At 44.5% G+C, this 17,941-nt stretch overlaps 1 protein-coding gene across 10 annotated transcripts in view; it reads right to left on the bottom strand.

Annotated features, from left to right (window-relative positions):
- The window catches only part of ANKRD11 (ankyrin repeat domain containing 11), a 182,502-nt gene that overhangs the window by 118,315 nt on the left and 46,246 nt on the right, over positions 1-17,941 (bottom strand). For 8 of the 10 annotated variants that reach the window (XM_063108910.1, XM_063108902.1, XM_063108901.1 and 5 more), the window contains one exon: positions 118-199. The exons of the other annotated variants lie outside the window; for them this stretch is intronic. The gene's annotated coding sequence lies outside the window, so the exon portion shown is untranslated. The remainder of the gene's footprint in view (positions 1-117; positions 200-17,941) is intronic. 10 annotated transcript variants of the gene reach the window in all.

The following is a 17,941-nucleotide window of genomic DNA, read 5'->3' as shown; positions in this document are numbered from 1 at the left end:
GCTAACACTAAGCCCAAGAAAACCAACCAGAGCACTTCACACTATCCCAACACTCGTTTTAACAACACAATAAAAAAAACACAGATCGACGAGAAAGAAGGCTGTTAAGATATTTACCGATTCCATGCCAAATGTCGATGCTGATGAGACGTGTATTAAATCCAACAGAGGAGCGTCCCAGACCACGGCTGTGTGTGTTCTGAAACAGGAGAGCACAGTTAGCTCATGGAACACCAACCTCTAGTCGGTTCTTCTCAAAGTTTCAGTCTCTTCTCCATTCACTCCACCTCCCCGCCTTCCTTTCAGGAACTCCTCACCCCAGTTCCTGTTCATTACAAGCAAAAAGCTTCTAAAATGTTTATTTGGCTGGGGTGTGTACGGAAGGAGAGTGTAGCCCAGGAAAGGGACTCGTGCCTGATGACCTGCGTGGAAGTCTCGGCTTCAATGTTTCCCTGCCAGTGACACCCACCAGGCCAGGCTGGCTGTCAGTGACCAGAAGGAGACAGGGCCTCAGGATGAGGTTTGCCACCCCTGCTGTCGGGGGGCCACCCACAGGCCTAGACAGAGCTTGACAGAAATCTCACAGTTCAATTTTCAAACCTTTGTCAAAGTTACATGTTTTGCATCCACTACAGACTTCCTGTCACACTCAGTAAAATCTAAGCTCTCCTGGCCCCCAAAGCCCCTGATGGCCCACCTCTCAGTTTCCCACAATCCCCACCATCTTCCCACTGACTTCACAGGGAGGAACAGAGGGCAAAAGACAATGCCGTTGTAGGAGATGGGCCAATCCCTGGCCCCTAACTTCACAAGTGATGAACTGAAATAATTTATTTCTATAACTCATAATTGGAATTTAACTAAAGGTACAGAGACAACTAAAAAATTAGTTACATTCATGAAGTATTTTACATCAAAATGAAGCAATTTCAACAATTTAAAGGTAAACCCAAAGTCCACTATCAAAAAAGAGCAAATGACAGTAAATACAATGTTGCAAAACTACTACAAAACCAAATTTTAGAGGCCTCTCAATCTTCCTATACATAAGAAGTCACACAGATCAAATAACCATCGCTGTCTGCTGTATGAACACACACAATGTGTGACTCGGTGACCCTGAAAGCACATTGGCACAGCCTGCTGCTCTCCAGAAAAGAGACCCACACTCCCAGCAGCTGCGGCAAAGCGCACAGTTCCTGACCTGACTGCACAGAGCCGCTTGAGATTGCCATTTTTGAGGTCAAAGATGGCCCAATAACCTGCTGATAATGTTCATAGGAGTTTTATTCATAACCACCCAAAACTGCAACCAGCCCAGACAACCTCAGTGGTAGACGGTTAAACAAACTCTGGTGCGTCCACACTGCAGAACACTACCTAGCAAGAAAAAGGAATGAACTGCTGACACCAGCAACAACTTGAGCAGATCTCAAGGGAATTATATTGAGAGAAGAAAGCCAATCCCTAAAAGTTATATTTCTACGATTCCATTTACATTACACTCTCATAAGACAAAATTTTATAAATAGAGGACAAATCAGTGGTTTCTAGGCAGAGTGACGAGGGTGGGAGATGGGGCGAGGGAGCTGAGCATGGCTATAGAAGAACAAGAGAACAGGTGCTGTGTGATGGAACTGTTCAGAGCGTGGACAGCGGTGGATGCAAGAACCGCCGCACGCGATAAAATGGCACAGAACCAAATCCTCCCCTTCACACACACACGTGTACACACACACACATGTACACACACACGTGCACACACACACGTACACACACACACACACACACACACACACCCTGAATACAAGTGACACTGAGAGGATCTGAATAAGACTGGTGAATTGTATCAATGTCCTCGTAGTGATACCATATTTGCAAAACGTCACTACTGGAAGAAACTAGACCAAGTGGACCAGGAAGCTCTCTGCATTATTTCTTACAACTGCATGTGGTAATCCCACAAGGCAGGTATCATTATCACTCCCTATACACACGAACAGCTGGTGCCTTGGAGCATGAGGAAATTAGCCACGGCCAGACACTGAATGGTGGGGCCAAGACTTCACCCCAGGTTGGCTGGCCCTGGGCCCACACTCCCACCTATCTCTTTTGAAACTGGACATGTAAAATATGAACATGTACACTGTTCTTATTATGCTTTAAAAATGCCCTTAAAATGTAACTTTAGAGGACTTAAATGAACCACTGTTTGAAGACCACAGATCTAGCCTCACCTCATTTTAAAGTTCTCACCCACAGAAAGATACAACAGACAACTCCACAGGCACAAGCATTATAAAACATTCCCTCTCAGAATGAGAACAAAGAAGAAGGACATGACACAACACTTGCGCTGGGAATAACCAACACCCTTTCAAATGAACAAAAGCACACCCTGGAAGGTAGAAGCCTCCAGTCCTCAGTGAAGGCATCTCCAGCTACACAACCTTCCCTCCTCACCAAACCCAGGGAGATGACAAAAAAAATTTTTTTTTTAATAAACAGATGCACAGCTATAATGAAAAACAAAAAGGGAAACTCTATAGAGCAGAAACTAAGAAACACCTGGAAATTAGGAGGATAAATGCACGAAATCAAACTAGAGAAAATGACCCCAAAGCAGGCTGAGAACAGCCCCGACAACACACAGAAAAAGCAGCAGGAAGGGCCATGCTGGACTGTGCCGAACCAGCTGCCCCTCCCTGGCGGGAGCAACCCAAAACACTCAAGATCTGAACCAGCACTGACTCTGCATTAGGAAGTCAACACCTTTAAGTCCATGTGCTCTCTCAACAGCAAACTCCCAGACCTCCTCCTTACCCTCACTAAAATAAGCCTTGACAAGGAACACGAACATCTGACATGAGACATCACACACACCCCGAAGTCCTGACTAACAAAGACATAAAACCAATTCAGAAGGCCTCAGTCAAGAAACAGGTTACCAATACACCTCCAGCTCTCAGCAAGCCTTCCAAACCAGCATCATGAGGGCGCTGCTAACTACCCATCCTCGGAGTTCACTGCTGGCCTAGCCATTTCATGCCAATGTCACAGGCACCAGAAACACAGATGACAGAAATCAGGGATGTGGCTATTTCACTTCACAGTGTGACGGTCCCCAGAACAATGGCTTACTGATTCACAACCTCTCACAACACTCATCTGTCTCAGTTCTAAAAGATGAATGGTCCAAGTCAGACAGACTGCAGGACACTGGTTACCAGCTTGCCTTCTGTTAAGAAGGAACCTCAAAATCAAATACAGCTCCATGAAAATACCGCCCTCACCGCATGAGTCTCCTTCACAAAATTCATTCCCAGTGCTGTACACTTCCTCCCTTGCACGGAGCTCAGCAGAGAACACACGAACCACACCAGGGAACACAGACAGGGAAACAAAACTACCATCAATGGGCACAACTCAAGGCTTGAACTGAAGGGACTGCCCAGCTAGAAAACTCACCTTATGCAAAGGAACAAAAAGTCTTTAAAAATCTACAAAAGAAAACTACTAGAGCTAATGAATGAGTTCTGCAAACCGTGCAGGACACAAGGTCAGTATTCAAAGCTCGGCTGCACTGCTGCACACTAGCCACAAACGCTCTGAGAAGGACATCAAGAAAACAATTCCATTCACTACAACATCAGAAAGAGCAAAATTCTTAGCAATGAATCTAACTAAAGAGGTGCAAGTGTGGCCCAATGGAGACTACGAGACATTACTGAAAGAAATTAAAGACCCAAATAAATGGAAAAATCCCGTGTTCATGGATTGAAAGACCATTTTTAAAAAGTCAACACTCCCCAAGGTGACTACTGATTCAATACAATCACTATCAAAATTCCAACTGCCTTTTTTCCAAAATTAGATGAGTGACTCTAAAATCCATATGGAATTGAAAATGTTTTCCTTTAAACATCTTATACACTACAACTTATAGAAATATAAAAGTTTTCTTAAACCTTTCAGACACAGTTAAACACCTGTACTCATATATGATGCCAGATTTTTTCTAAAAAGGATTTTTTTTTTTTTAAGTACTAGGGGAGAAATCAGATTATTGATCTATAAAACAAGGGCACTGTTAGTTCTAAAAGTCTAAGATATCCAACATGGCATTCTTTCCTTGAAAAATACCTCACTATCCCTGAATGTGAATCCACAGCATAATCTGTACAGCTTAACATCTAAAGTGCAGTGAATGCCATGTAAATGTGGAGGTCGCAGGTAAGGAAAGGGCAGGTGGAAGAGCAGTACTTCAGCTCCATCTCAAACCTGTGACATCAGAAGTCAACCATCCTCAACTCTGATGCTCAGACGTTCTGGCAGACGGCAGGTAAGTTTTTCTCCTTTAATAAGGACAAAGTTTGGTAAGTGCTGAGTGAGTGACTCATTGACAGGTGTCCCAGCCCTGCAGGCCCTGCCCACCATCCTGAAACACTGCCTCTCCAGTTTCATCAGTGTTCCTGATGCCACCACAGTCACGAAGGGAGCACTGCCAAAACGAATTCAACCGCTCCCTTCAGACAAACCAAAGGGAGTCTGCAACCTTCTACAATTCGTATCTGGAAATCACCGTGCTCGTCCCATTGATCTTCCTCTGGCATGGCAAACAGAGCCCCAGAACCCTTGGAAGTGGGTGCAGAGGCTGAGAAAAAGAGGCAGCACCCAGAAGTCAACCTGAGCTCCAGCTAGCCACTCACCGCTGACCCGCTGACCCACCCAGGCTCCCTGACACAAGCCCACACCTGGCTCCTTCTCCCCCAGGAGGTACCCTGCTTCTTTGTTTACTAAGAACTGCTTACAGAACTCTCAAGTGACCTAGGTAAAGCATAGACTATAGACAAAACCACACTGGCCCCATGAGTGTGACCAGACATTGGATGTCTTGGTTCCCGGTGTCCGCGCAAGCTCTGCTCTGCAGATATGCCCCATATGCAGAGGAGTCCTGGCCCACTGAGCGGGCATGAGAACAGGCACTGACCACACCAAGTGCACAGCCAGCACCATGTTCCCCACACATTCGTCCAACCCTCACAACAGCCCTCAAAGAAGCATCTCCATTTTCTTGTGGGAAACCAAGGTCTTAGAAGCTGAATAATTTGTCCAAAAATCAAGATCAAAATCAGGCTTCAGAGCCTGTGTCCTCTCGGACAGACGGACGGACGCGCGCGCGCGCGCGCACGCACGCACGCACGCACGCACACACACACACGCACACACACGCACACACACGCACGCACACACACACACACACACACACACACACCCTCCCTCCCACCCACATGCTCAGCTCTAGAGAGCATGTTATGCCTCAAATTGACAAAGCCCTCTCTGACTCGAAATATCAACACGACAGGCATAGTGTGTGCTCCATTTCAACCACCAACAAGCATGGTGAAAAGTGCATCTGACCCAGCGTCGCAGCAGTACGCATCCTATACATGGCTCCGTCTTTCTGAATGGCTTCCCTTGTGCCATTCCCGGTTTCTCTTACTAAATGCATTTCTCCTGTCTCACGTGCTCTTTTCCTCCACCTGCTCCTTACATGTTTTCTGGGCAATCCTAACTGCCTCTGTGACTTTAACACCCTGGTTGTTTAATCCTGACTCTCCAACTCAGAGCTCCCTACTGAACTCGCAACGTCAACATCCAACTACAGATGACTTCTTCCCCGAGCTCACCTCTCTCCACAAGTACTGCACACGCAGGGCCCTCGTGTCTGTTTTTCCTCCTGTGTTCCCTGCCTACATCAGGGCACCACTGTCTTGATGAAGCTCCAAGCCAGAAACTAGCTGCCTCCTCCTCCTCCCCATCAGAAGCCAGTTTATAAATTCCGGCAATCCTAACTCCTAAACACCACCACCTCGCCTCCTGCTGCCACTGCCCTAATTCCTAACTCAACAGCGTCTCAATACTTCTTCACCTAAATTATTCTCAAACCCTAATTGTCTCCACCTCCAAGCACACACACCATCCAACTCATTCCCCACACTGCTGAGAAGTGAATTTGCCACACCAGACTCACCCTATTCATACCTCACCCTGGTCTACAGAACTCACTGGGCGGCCAAGGAATTTATTAGTGTTTTTCAAACTTCCAAACTGCAAACCCATAGGGAGAAACATGTTTTACGTCCTCAATGCAGTGAAAGTGCACACACAGGCACAAATACACAACTGGGAAAAGCTGCACAGAACAAGACCTGCCACCCATATGTGGGATGCACTCCAGTGTTTCCACTGGTCAGCGGCTGGTGCTTGATGGTTTTTAATGTGGGTGCACCCATCAGGTTGGTTTCACAACCCATCCACGCCGCAACCTCCACATGAAAGCACACCCTGCCTCCTCAGGCCCCAAGCAATTTCAGATGCTTCCAACTCAGAAGGGTCTCTCTTCCCAAGAGGCCCTTTTCCACTGCCACCTGGCAAACTCCTATTCATTCTTCAAAATCAAGCTCAGATCTTGAATTTCTTCCTTATACTTCAATATTTTTCAGATTCTCTAGAGTAGAAGTGTTGTTTTCATATTTTTATGTCATGTCACCACTATACCCAGGAAGAGTACTCCCGAGCACACTCCCACACACACTTATACTGCACCGCAGCTGCTGTGCATGTCTCCCACCAGCTCACATACATCCCCAAAGGTGGACACTGTACTGATCACTGCAGCCTTGGAGCCACATGCTGGGTCACATGGAACACAAACAAGTGTAAGACACAGCACAGGGGAAATCCTAGACTTCAAGAATATAATAACACATAGTCAGCTGATGTTTCAGCAAGTGTGGACATAGGCCATTTTCTATAAAAGTATTACCATAATTTAAAAAACTCTCCACCCTCAGCCTCTGAGCATTTTTACTCTTTTGATCCACTCAGTTTACATTCTATGAAAGAGAGAAAAATTCACCTCAAGTAAATGTATCTTATAAACAAAATTAATTTAGAAATTAAGAATAAAGAAAGTAAGAAGGCCTCCCCATCAAGAGTTTTTCCTACAAGCCCCATCTAAGTGCCCACGACTGGTCAGCTCCAATATCCCCAGGTAATCAAGGTTTTTGGCACAGCATAGTGGTCCCTCAGAGCTCTTTAGTTCTGCCTTGCCAACAAATTAACTAGCACATTTCTATGAATAAAGTGTCCATTTCTCCTCTCCAGACTCCCCACATCCTGACAGCACAGGAGTACCTCTAGCATATGCCACACTACAAACTCCTTTTCTCCTCCTCCTCGCTGCCACCAACAAAGCTTTCAAAATGCGTGTGGAAAAGAAATACGGCTCACTAGTCCCAAATCAGCAAGATTACATCCTCGAACTGAAAGACCTTGCTGAAGGCACAGCACATGAGCAACAGAGAAGAGGAGCGGGACCTGGGCGCCACCTCTGCCTAGAAAAGAAAACAGCCACATGGCCCTAGGAAGACAGCTACATCAAGCACAGTATTGGCAACATTCCATGCTTTTCTTCAACCACAGTATCTGAGGGAGAGATGCAGACTGGCCTTTAAATGCAGAAGCTTCCAACCCTCCATTAGTCACACTAAGAATATGAGCTTTGTGTACTATCTACAGAGAATGTAAGATCCCCTACCTAACCCACCTCGTCTTTTCTAACCACTAGAAGTATAAACAACAGGCCAAACTGCACACAGGACCAGAAGAAAAAAGGGGCATACGGAAGACGTGCCCACCACGCTTTACATACGCAACCCACCCATGATTTGTCTACATGCTCCCATGTGTCAAAGAGGCTTCGGGTTCTGTGTGTCTGTGGGTGAGAATTGCAAAACCGTTATTTTTTCTTAAAATGCTTCCCCAACAAATCAAATAAGCAATCACTGACCCAGTCTACCACCCACCCTGACCCTGAATTATGCAGCTGTGGAAATAATTACCATAAAGCAATTTTTCTCTAACTTGAGAATCTCACTGCCCTTCCCCTCCAAAATAAGCTGGAGAGGCCCAGTTTAAGGCCATAAACGAAGGCCATAACAACGAGGAGAGTCCAGTCAAGCTGTCCCAGCCAGGAGTGGCAGAGCTGGGAGAGTCTCCTGCAGCAGGCTGCCTGAGCCATCTGTTCAAGGAGGGCATGGAGTCATCCACTGCTCACAGCCAGCTCACAGCTTGTCCAACAGCCCTTTCCTACCCATCCCACAGCAGACGCTCCCTGGGGCCCAAAGTCTGCTCTGAGGGACAAGATCAGTCTTACTTATTAAAGGGTAGCATATGGGAGGGGCAAAATCACATCCACACAGGCACACTACACACGTGAAGTCTTAGGACTCAAATCTTTCGGACTCTGGTGATACAATGTTTGAAGAGTATCGAATGACTAAAACAATAAAGCACCAGATGGAGAAATTGCTGGGACCCTGGTGTCCCGGAGCAGTATTGCCTAAAGAAATTATGCTCGAACTGGCAAGACCACACAGATGCACGAGAACCCCAATGACCTGAAACAGCCCGTGCTGAGGGGCCAGCTGGCGCCCCTTTATGCTGGGAGCCCCACATCACACACACAGGTACCCTCAGTGAGTCAGGCCCAGTGATAACATGGCTTTTTCCCTTTGCTCTCTGCACTTATCCACATTCTGGTAATGGTCCTCACTGCTGCATCACTGCAGGCTCCAGAGGGGCACTCAGGGGTGCGCTGGTGACTGGGCTGAGCATGTGCCCTGGCCTGGCAGGTGCTGCTGGGAGCAGAGGCATTTGCTCGTCCACACATATCCTCTCAGCAATCTGGCAGGAGAGCCCTGTGCAAAAAGGAAGATTCCCCATTTTGGAAAATAGAGTACCATTTTCTCCTATTAAAACATGATAATCTAAGTTTCTCTCCAGGCAGATAACCCTCATCAGCAAGAGAAGGCAAACAGAAAAGACACCTGTGTACAAGCAGCATATGCTCTACAGGAGCCTCAAGTAACAATTGCCTTGGCTGTCAAGACAGAGCAAGACAGTCACTCAGAGACAACGAAACCACAGCAGGCCTAGGGAGAAGATGATAATTCAGACCAAAATGCCTGAGCATCGGCACAATCAAAGCCCTTCTTTTTAAACTGCTCCTTCGGATATAAAATAAAAAATAATCTTCAGCACTGACAAGTGTAGGATACTTGCAAACTAAAAAACTTTTACTATATTTTTGTTTTAATAAAATTGTCATAATCATCATCTGAGGTAACCATGAGAGAATTCATAACCTAGGCAAGTGTCAGTTGAAAGATCCTTGAACAGAGGTTAAATAATGGTATTCAAAAATTGTTCATGTTTTGCTCTTAAATAGATGTATCTACTTTCTTAAGCTAATTGAATATAATTCTGGATCTAATACACATTTACCAACCATATCTAATAGAGCGAGAGGAGAACCGTGGGGAAGCTCAAAGTAGTTTCATTAAAACCAGAGATGGTCATGGCTGATGAATTTATAACAGCCCGTCCCCAATCTCCTAAAAGGTGACATGCAAGAAAGGAAACATCACAAAGAAAACAAATACCATTTACTGAAATAGCATCAACTTGTATGTTACCATTTTCAAAACACTGAAATAATGTAAGTTAGATTCTTTGAGGAACTCATTATTGAAAACATATGACATACCTTAAAAAGCTTATGGAAAAACAGAATTAACAGAAAAATATTAATCTTCCCATGAACTTTCTCAAGTACCCTCATATCCTTTTTTTTTTTTTTTTGATGGCTGGCTGGTACAGGGAATCTGACCCCTGGACCTTGCTGTTATGAGCAAATGAGCAGCCGGCCACCCCTTCTTCTAGCCTTTAACTGATATCCAGTGACAGAGAATAAAAGAAAAATCAGAAAAAAATCTTTCAATTATTTACCAAAACATGAAGACTGTCTGTCTTAATGCTGGTTGTCTTCACGGATGTTTCTGATGCCCAGCTGGGCAGAACAGGCTGGCCCTGCCCACCGCCTGCTCATCCCCTCACCTGACTTGTGCTCCCTCCCAGTCTCTCCCTGGGTGGTCCACTCACTCCCCAAACTGACACTGTCTCTTCTGAGCAAATAGTCCCCCGAATCTTCTACCTCAGACGTGACAAGTCTCCTGAGATCCCATTCCTGCAACACATCTTCACCAGGGTATGTATGTCCCGAGGCTTATCAAACTCAGCGCACTCAAGACCTGAGATGATCCCCATTATGGCTAACAAGGTGTCCCGCCCTGGCCACTCTGACTTCCATCTTGCCTTTTACCCCCAAAAGGTCTGCTTCTCATCTGTGGCTCTCTGCTGTTCCTAATGCCCTACAAATCACAGCTTGTATCCCTTCTGGAGATCCACCCTTCCCATGCACCTTCACGCTATAGCCAGTTTAACTTTCCTACAGATCAACACAGGACATCATATGCAACCTAAGGGCAGGAACTATGGACCCCGATGGCCACGGTTTAAGTGCTGCCTTGTACCTGCACTGGGTACATCCCAACAGCCTCTATCATTCTTAGCTTTCTCTTCTGTAGAAAGAGAAGCTCATGGACACAGAATACAAAATGAATACACACAAGTCAAGTGCATTTCTAGATACTGGAAACAATGAGAATATATAATGAAGACAGATGGTAACTCCCTAAGGAGAGACAAGCTGACCAGGGAAACACAGCAAGCTCACCTGGAGACAGGATTTACAGGTCTGCAAGCACAGGACAATCCACTCAGCAGGTAAGGCTGGGAAACTGGTATCCACATGGAAAACTCTGGACAATCAGCTCCTTATCACACACCATGTACAAAAATCAATTTCGGATAGGATGTAGGCTTAAGTGTAAATGACAAAAGTACCAAATTTTCAGAATGCATAGGAAACTATAATCTTGGGATAAGGAAAATTTTCTTAGATAAAACACAATGGTTCATGATCCACAGTTTGAAAGACATCGTTCTACAGAACACAGAACAGTACCTTCTAAATAAAAGTATTCAATCTCAAGTTATCAAATGTAACTGCATTTTTCCATTCATCTCAAAGGTCAGTATCACATGGAAATTTATCTCAATGCATAATATATGTTATTCAAAATGTGCTCCGCCCAAAAGCAGGCAAGACAGCAATGCACAGGGTCTTAGGCAGGAGCTGAGGGCAGCAGCCCCCTCCACCTGCAAGCAGGCAAGAGTCCTGGGCAAGAGCCAATGGCAACCCCCACACCCAGAAGCAGGCAAAGAGCATGCTGAAAACACCACTTCTGTGTGGATGGCCCACCACAGCCACCGCCACAGCCACAGCTACCACAAAGGCGGCTCAACACCACAGCAATACCCACAGCCACCGTTCAGGTGGCCCACCAGACACTCAACTGCAGTGACACAAGCAGAGTCACCAGTGGAGACTGGAAAAAGAAGAGGACATCTCTCACATCAAAGCCCACTCCAGCGTAGTAAAAGAAGCAACTGCTCTACCAGATGACCACACATCAATGTAGAAATACTAAAAATACAAAAGTCCAAGAAAATATGACACCACCAAAAGAATACTGTAATTCTTAAATACCGGACCCTATAGAGCAGGAAACTGTTGAAATGACTGAAAAGGAATTCCAAGCAACAATCTTTTTTTTTTTTTTTTTTTTTCCCGTGATCAGCACTCAGCCAGTGAGAGCACCGGCCATTCATATATAGGATCCGAACCCGCGGCGGGAGCGTCGCTGCGCTCCCAACGCCTCACTCTCCCGAGTGCGCCACGGGCTCGGCCCTCCAAGCAACAATCTTAAGGAAACTCACTGAGATACGAGTAGACTCAGACAACACAATGAAACAAGAAAAGAAAAAATCCAGGATATCAAAGAGGAAATTTACAAAGAGATTAATACCTTAAAAAAGAATGTAGCAGAACTCCTAGAACTGAAAGATTCTCTCAAGGAAATAAACACAACCGATAGCTTAAGCAGCAGGCTAGAACAAGTAGAAGAAAGAATTTCTGATCCTGAAGATAGGCTTTTTGAAATATCCAGGCAGACAAAAGAAAAAAGAATTTTAAAAATTGAAGAAAACCTAAGAGCCAGTAGACAGCCTTAAGCACACAAACATTCGAATCATGGGTGTTCCAGAAGGGGAAGAGAAAGGAAAAGGCATGGTAAACCTATTCAACAAAATAACAATAGAAAACTTCCCAGATATAGGCAGAGACACAGATCTTCAGATCCAGGAGGCTCAAAGATCCCCAAACAGATTCAACCCAAAAAGACCCTCTCCAAGACACATTATAGTAAAGCTCAAAGACAAAGAGAGAATCCTAAAAGAAGCAAAAGAAAAGCATCAAGTCACACGAGGGAGCCCCTAACAGACTAACAGCACAATTCTCAACAGAAACTCTATGGGCCAGAAGAAAATGGGATGACATATTTCAAACATTAAAAGAAAAAAAAATGCCAGCCAAGAATACTCTACCCAGGAAGGCTATCCTTCAGAAATGAGGGAAAAACAGTGCGTTTTCCAGACAAACAAAAGCTGCACTACCACACGACCAGCCCTACAAGAAATCCTCAAGAAGTCCCGCATCTAGAATCTGAAAAACAATAATCACTATCACGAATACACAAGAAAGAAAAAAACCCACTGGTAGAACAAAAATGCAAATGAGAAAAAGAAAGAAACTAAATCTTACCACCACAAAACGCTATAGTGACAATGTAATAATGCCCCTGCTTTATTTCTGATATTGATAATTTGGGCTTCTCTCTTTTGTTGGTCTTTTTAAAGAATCAACTTTTGGTTTTGTTGATTTTCTCTATTGTTTTTTCATTCCCTATCTCATATATTTCTGTTGTAATCTTTGTTATTTCCTACTTACATTTGCTTTTGATTTAGTTTGCTCTTCTTTTTCTATTTTCTTAAGGTAGGGACTTACATTACTGACTTGAGGTTTTTCTTATTTCTAATATAGATGTTTACCAGTATAAATTTTTCTCTAAGCACTGCATGAGCCCTGCATCCTATAAATTTTTATATGCTGTGCTTTGATTTCTACCTCAAAGTACTCTCTAATTTCCCTGTGATTTTTCTTTTTACTCATCATTTATTTAGGAGTGCTGTTTAATTTCCACATATTTGTGCATTTTCTGAATTTCCTTCTGTGATTGTAGTCAGAGAACATATTTTCTATTATTTTCTATGATCTCAGTCTTTTTAAATGTACTAAGACTTGTTTGTGGCCAAAAAATAAAATAAAATAAAACAAAAAGTAAAAAACTAATAAAATAAAATAAAACAAAATGCAAGTACATGGACAATCATAATAAAGTTCTTATCCTTCCTAGTCACAGCAGCAAAGGTTCAAGGAAATCCCATTGTTCTCAGTAAACAGAAGTTTTCTGAAAGATGCAGTTTTTAAGTATAGATAATTCTATCTATGAGTCACGGGCACAGATACATAAAAATGTTAAAGCTTACAACACTAAGTTAATAATTTTACTCGTAGTAGATAAAATCAAATAAAACCCTTTTAGCACTAAAAACTGCACCAAAGGAAAAACCAAGCATCAAAATCATCCATGTAAAACAGGGATCTAGAGATATGGATGAGAAAAACCCATCTAAAATGCAATGTGATGTTTAAGATGAAGCTGAAACACTCACTGGAGAGCCTCAGTAATCGGGATTGTGAATATGGTCACACAAACAGCAAAGAAAAGCTTGTTCTACCCTTCACCTACACTGTTCACACACAACACCAAAGGTGTCCCAAACAAATTTCTGTAAAACTTAGAATGCTGTAGAATGTTTTCATTCCAAATTATCACGCCTGGCCCCTACTGTAAGCTGAAATCATCTAAACAATGGCCAGCCTCCTGGAGGATGGGGCTCCACCTCCGCTGCCCCGCACTGCCACACCAGACGCATTCTGCTTTTCACTGGCCTGGGAGCTGAGCCACAGCCCACCATTCTAACTCTGTACTCTATGACTGCACTCTCATGAAGAGTCTGACAAACAATTCGAGACTCAGAGGAAATCACGGCCTCTTAGGACCGAAGTCTAAAAAGCAAAACCTCCCTCACATCCAGCCTGGTGCTCATTCCCCACACCAAATCCTGCCACCTTTCACTCTCCAGCCTCCAAAGGGACATGGAATGACTAACATCAACAGGCTTCCTCCAGAAGAATTCAGTGTACTGCTATTAAACAACATCTTACAAATATATTAACATAAAATACCAATGTTCCCACATGGCTGGGGTAAATAACAGTGGAACTAGGAAAAACAGGTTACCAGACAACATCAAGTACAAACTAAGGTACCAAAAATGTCCACCTCAAACAGCCACGTGGGCAGCACCCTGGAGAGCTACAGAGGATGATGCCCTGACCGCACAATCTTCCAAGTCTCACCAAAGCACAAAATAAGTATATACAGGGCCAATAACAGGCACATTCGCAACTGTGCGTTATAACAATGTATACACGTACACGTTTTGGCATGGCTGTAATGGAAGAAAAAAAAGCGTAGATCATAATTTTAAAAACAAAAATTTTCCATGCTATGCATGTGCTAAAATTCTCTGCAGTAAAGTCCTAAAATATTTAAATAAGTTTTCATTCTGAAGAAGCTAAAGAAATTCTCAAAACAGACTCTATTACACAGACTTTTTATTAAGATCCTATAAATCCAATGTCTGAATATATTCTGCCACCTACCAACAAATGCAAAGCCATTAAAAAAAAAAAAATTATTTCAAAGGCATGCAAACCCAATTCTAAAAACGTATGCAGCAATCTACCTGCAATCCCAAGGTGCCCGCCACTTATGGGCACTCCCGGGGAAGGTGCCTTCCCAATATCATCTTTGCAAAAAGCTTTCCTAAACGTATCCAAGACTTCAGTCTGACATACATTTATTGGCAGATTTCAAAACAATTTCTTCTAGTTTAAACAACCAAATTCAGTACAGAAATTAAAAATCCTTGCTCTGAAAGCAAAATCAAAATCTGCTGTAACTAAGACCTTAGAAATTCAATTTTTAAAAAAAGTAACAGGCTGGCTGATTAGTTCAGTTGGTTAGAGCTCAGTGTTGTAACACCAAGGTCAAGGGTTTGGATGCCCATACCAGCCAGCCACCATAAATAAATAAAGTAACAAGCATTAATTCACCAATATGAGAAGGTTAGACAGGCCTGAAATTTCCTTGGTGCACACAATGAGCACACAGCATGAACAGGGCAGGAACCCCACAAGACAGAAGCCAAACGTGTGCAGACAGCCTGGTGTGGGGAAAAAGGCAGGGCGAGCTGGGTCCCTACAAAGCACAACCCACAGATGGCAATCCCTTGAAAAAATGCCAGGTAATGTCCACATTTTTTCCAATAAAGATTTAATTTCAATATTCTGCACTACATTCTAATTTTTGAAAACATTTTGTTTTGGGGGTTTTTTTTGGGGGGTGGGGGGGTTTAAAAGATGACCGTAAGGGGATCTTAATCCTTGACTTGGCATTGTCAGCACCATGCTCACCCAGTAAGCTAACCGGCCATCCCTATATGGGATCCGAACCCCTGGCCTTGGTGTTGTCAGCACCACACTCTCCCGAGTGAGCCATGCATGGGCCGGCCCCTGAAAACATTTTGGACGTGATGATGGGATAGGGTGGAACTTCTCTAGAAAATGCTTCGAAGACTGTTCCTTTTGCTCAAACCTGATGCTGAGCAAAGACAATTCTACAAAACTTCTCTCTACTCGCAGCTCCTCCGGACACACTGATTCTGTCTATGTTCCTCTCTCTCTCAATACCTCTAGGTTTCGGGCCAAACCAAACCTATTTTTCACCTAGCTGGACTGTGTCATTCAGCAATGATTTTACACATCTAAGACTCATTGCCAAAAGCAATGTGTCATGCTCGAGGAGGTGGCCTGTGTCCCACAAGGACAGAACTGGCTATAATCCTTTCCTCCCCCCGCTCCCCACCCAGGAGTGCTGGTGGATTCCAGTTCTTACAGCAAGGCTCTGCAGCTTCCCCCACATGCCCAGCAGTAGGAAGGTCTGTGAGCCCCACTCCCACCTCCAGCCCCCATCACGGCCTCTGTGCACCCCTGACGCGCAAGCCTCCCAGCCTCTACAGCAGGACAATAGTATCACCTCCTCCCCCTGGCTCTGCCTCTCTCATTGCAAAGATAAACATAGATTTTTCCTCCATCCAGGAAATTTTCCAAATGTGAAGTATTTCAATTAAACTTGTTAGCAGTCAACACAAACAGGTACCTGCGCTCCAGGGCATTGGGTGCCCCCCACCAGTGAGGAAACAGGAAACACAAGGTCTGCCGGGACTCCCACAGCAACAACCCCTGCAGCACAATGCCCATGCCACCCGCTGCCTGCCTGCACACAAGGAAAACTCTTTAAGCAACACCTTCCCCACCCAGAAGCCTACCAGACCTGCCAAGCCCTTTCAACCAGGTTTTGCAAGCAAGAGAAATAAATGTATTAGGGAAACTGTTCTTAAGAGCAAGGAACACCCTTTTTCACATGTCCAGATACACAACTGGGATGAATTAAGTGGGGAAAGAGCAATGACCTATGACCAAGATACATTAAGAAGCAGGTCTGCACCTGTGAAGGGTGCAGCAAGAGCTGCATGGTGCAGAGTGAGCCCACTTCCAGAACAAATATGTCCCTAGAGCACAGTGTGGACAAAACCTGCACACACTGCCATAGCTGTAGCTGCTAACGTGTGAGGCAGGAGGACTGGGCAAAGACAAAACACGCTGCCAGGCTGCACGGGGGTGAGATGCTGGGAACCAAGGACAAGGGGTGAGCAGAACATTCAAACTCGCCAAGGCTGGGACAGAAGCTGGTGAGCAGCAATGTACTCAGTTATTTTACCAAGGAAGGTAGTTAAATAATTCTGTGCTCTGCATAAAAATAGTGACAAGACTCAAAACAGGTAAATACTGATACGCAATTTTTCAAATTACAAGCAGAAAAAACAATCTGTATTGAGAGCCTTCACATCAAAAAGCAGTCAGCAAAAGAATTTATTCATAAGACACTCTTTCAAGCCCAGAGTACACTCCAGTTATAAAATTTCCCCCTGAATTGTAACTTTGAACAGACTGAAGATGCTGCAAGTAGCTGTTCATCCAAATTCCTTGTGCATGAGACTTTTGCCAGGAAGAGCAGCTGAGCATCAAAACATCCTTCCTTTGGGCTCCAGAAGGTGCCATGGGCCTACTTTTGGGGAAAGGAGATAGCTGTCAGCATCAGCAGTGTTACCAATCAGAAGCCTGGACCTGGCCCATGCCTAGACAGCACCTGGGACGCAAGAGGGGCAGGTGCAGCAGGGGAGCCAGCAAGTGGCCATCACACCTTCTCCAGGGGAGGAAAGAGAACTGTCCTATCTATGTGACAAACATATACAGCACAGCCCTGGTGCAAGTCACACCACTGAATTAGCAAATCCAGCTTCTTTGGGTTTCAGGTAAAAACTAAGAGTGTAAGGTGTATCCCTGGAAGCAGTATCCCACCTTTCATTGGCATCACATCATCCTCAAACTCTAGCCCCCAACACGCCCGCCCGGGACTGTGCCTGAGCCCCAGTGAAGCCCAGAGGCTGGGGAAGGTCCACACCTCCTCCAACCCTCAGGCTATCCCAACTGCTGGCAACGAAGACAACATTGTAACACACACAGTGGCAGTTCCTGGCCTTCCACTTGAATTCTTGCTTTAATATTCCAACAGCCTCTTTACTGAAATCAGAAAATATGTGTATCTAAAAATCAAAGGAAAGATTTCCTTTAAAAAAAAAAAAAAAAAGCTGGTGCTACGATTCGAATGTCCATCCCTCCAAAACTCATGTTGACACTTAATCCCAATGTGGCAGTACTGAAAGGTGCAGCCTTTAGGACGTGACTGGGTCATGAGGGCAGAGGGATTAATCTATTTGTGGATTAAAGGATGAATGGGTTATCACAGGAATGGGACTGGTG

This window comes from Cynocephalus volans, chromosome 10, assembly GCF_027409185.1.
Source record: "Cynocephalus volans isolate mCynVol1 chromosome 10, mCynVol1.pri, whole genome shotgun sequence".
NCBI classification, from domain to species: domain Eukaryota; kingdom Metazoa; phylum Chordata; class Mammalia; order Dermoptera; family Cynocephalidae; genus Cynocephalus; species Cynocephalus volans.
Note: the sequence above shows the minus strand (reverse complement) of the source record. Positions and strands in the feature narration are given on the sequence as shown.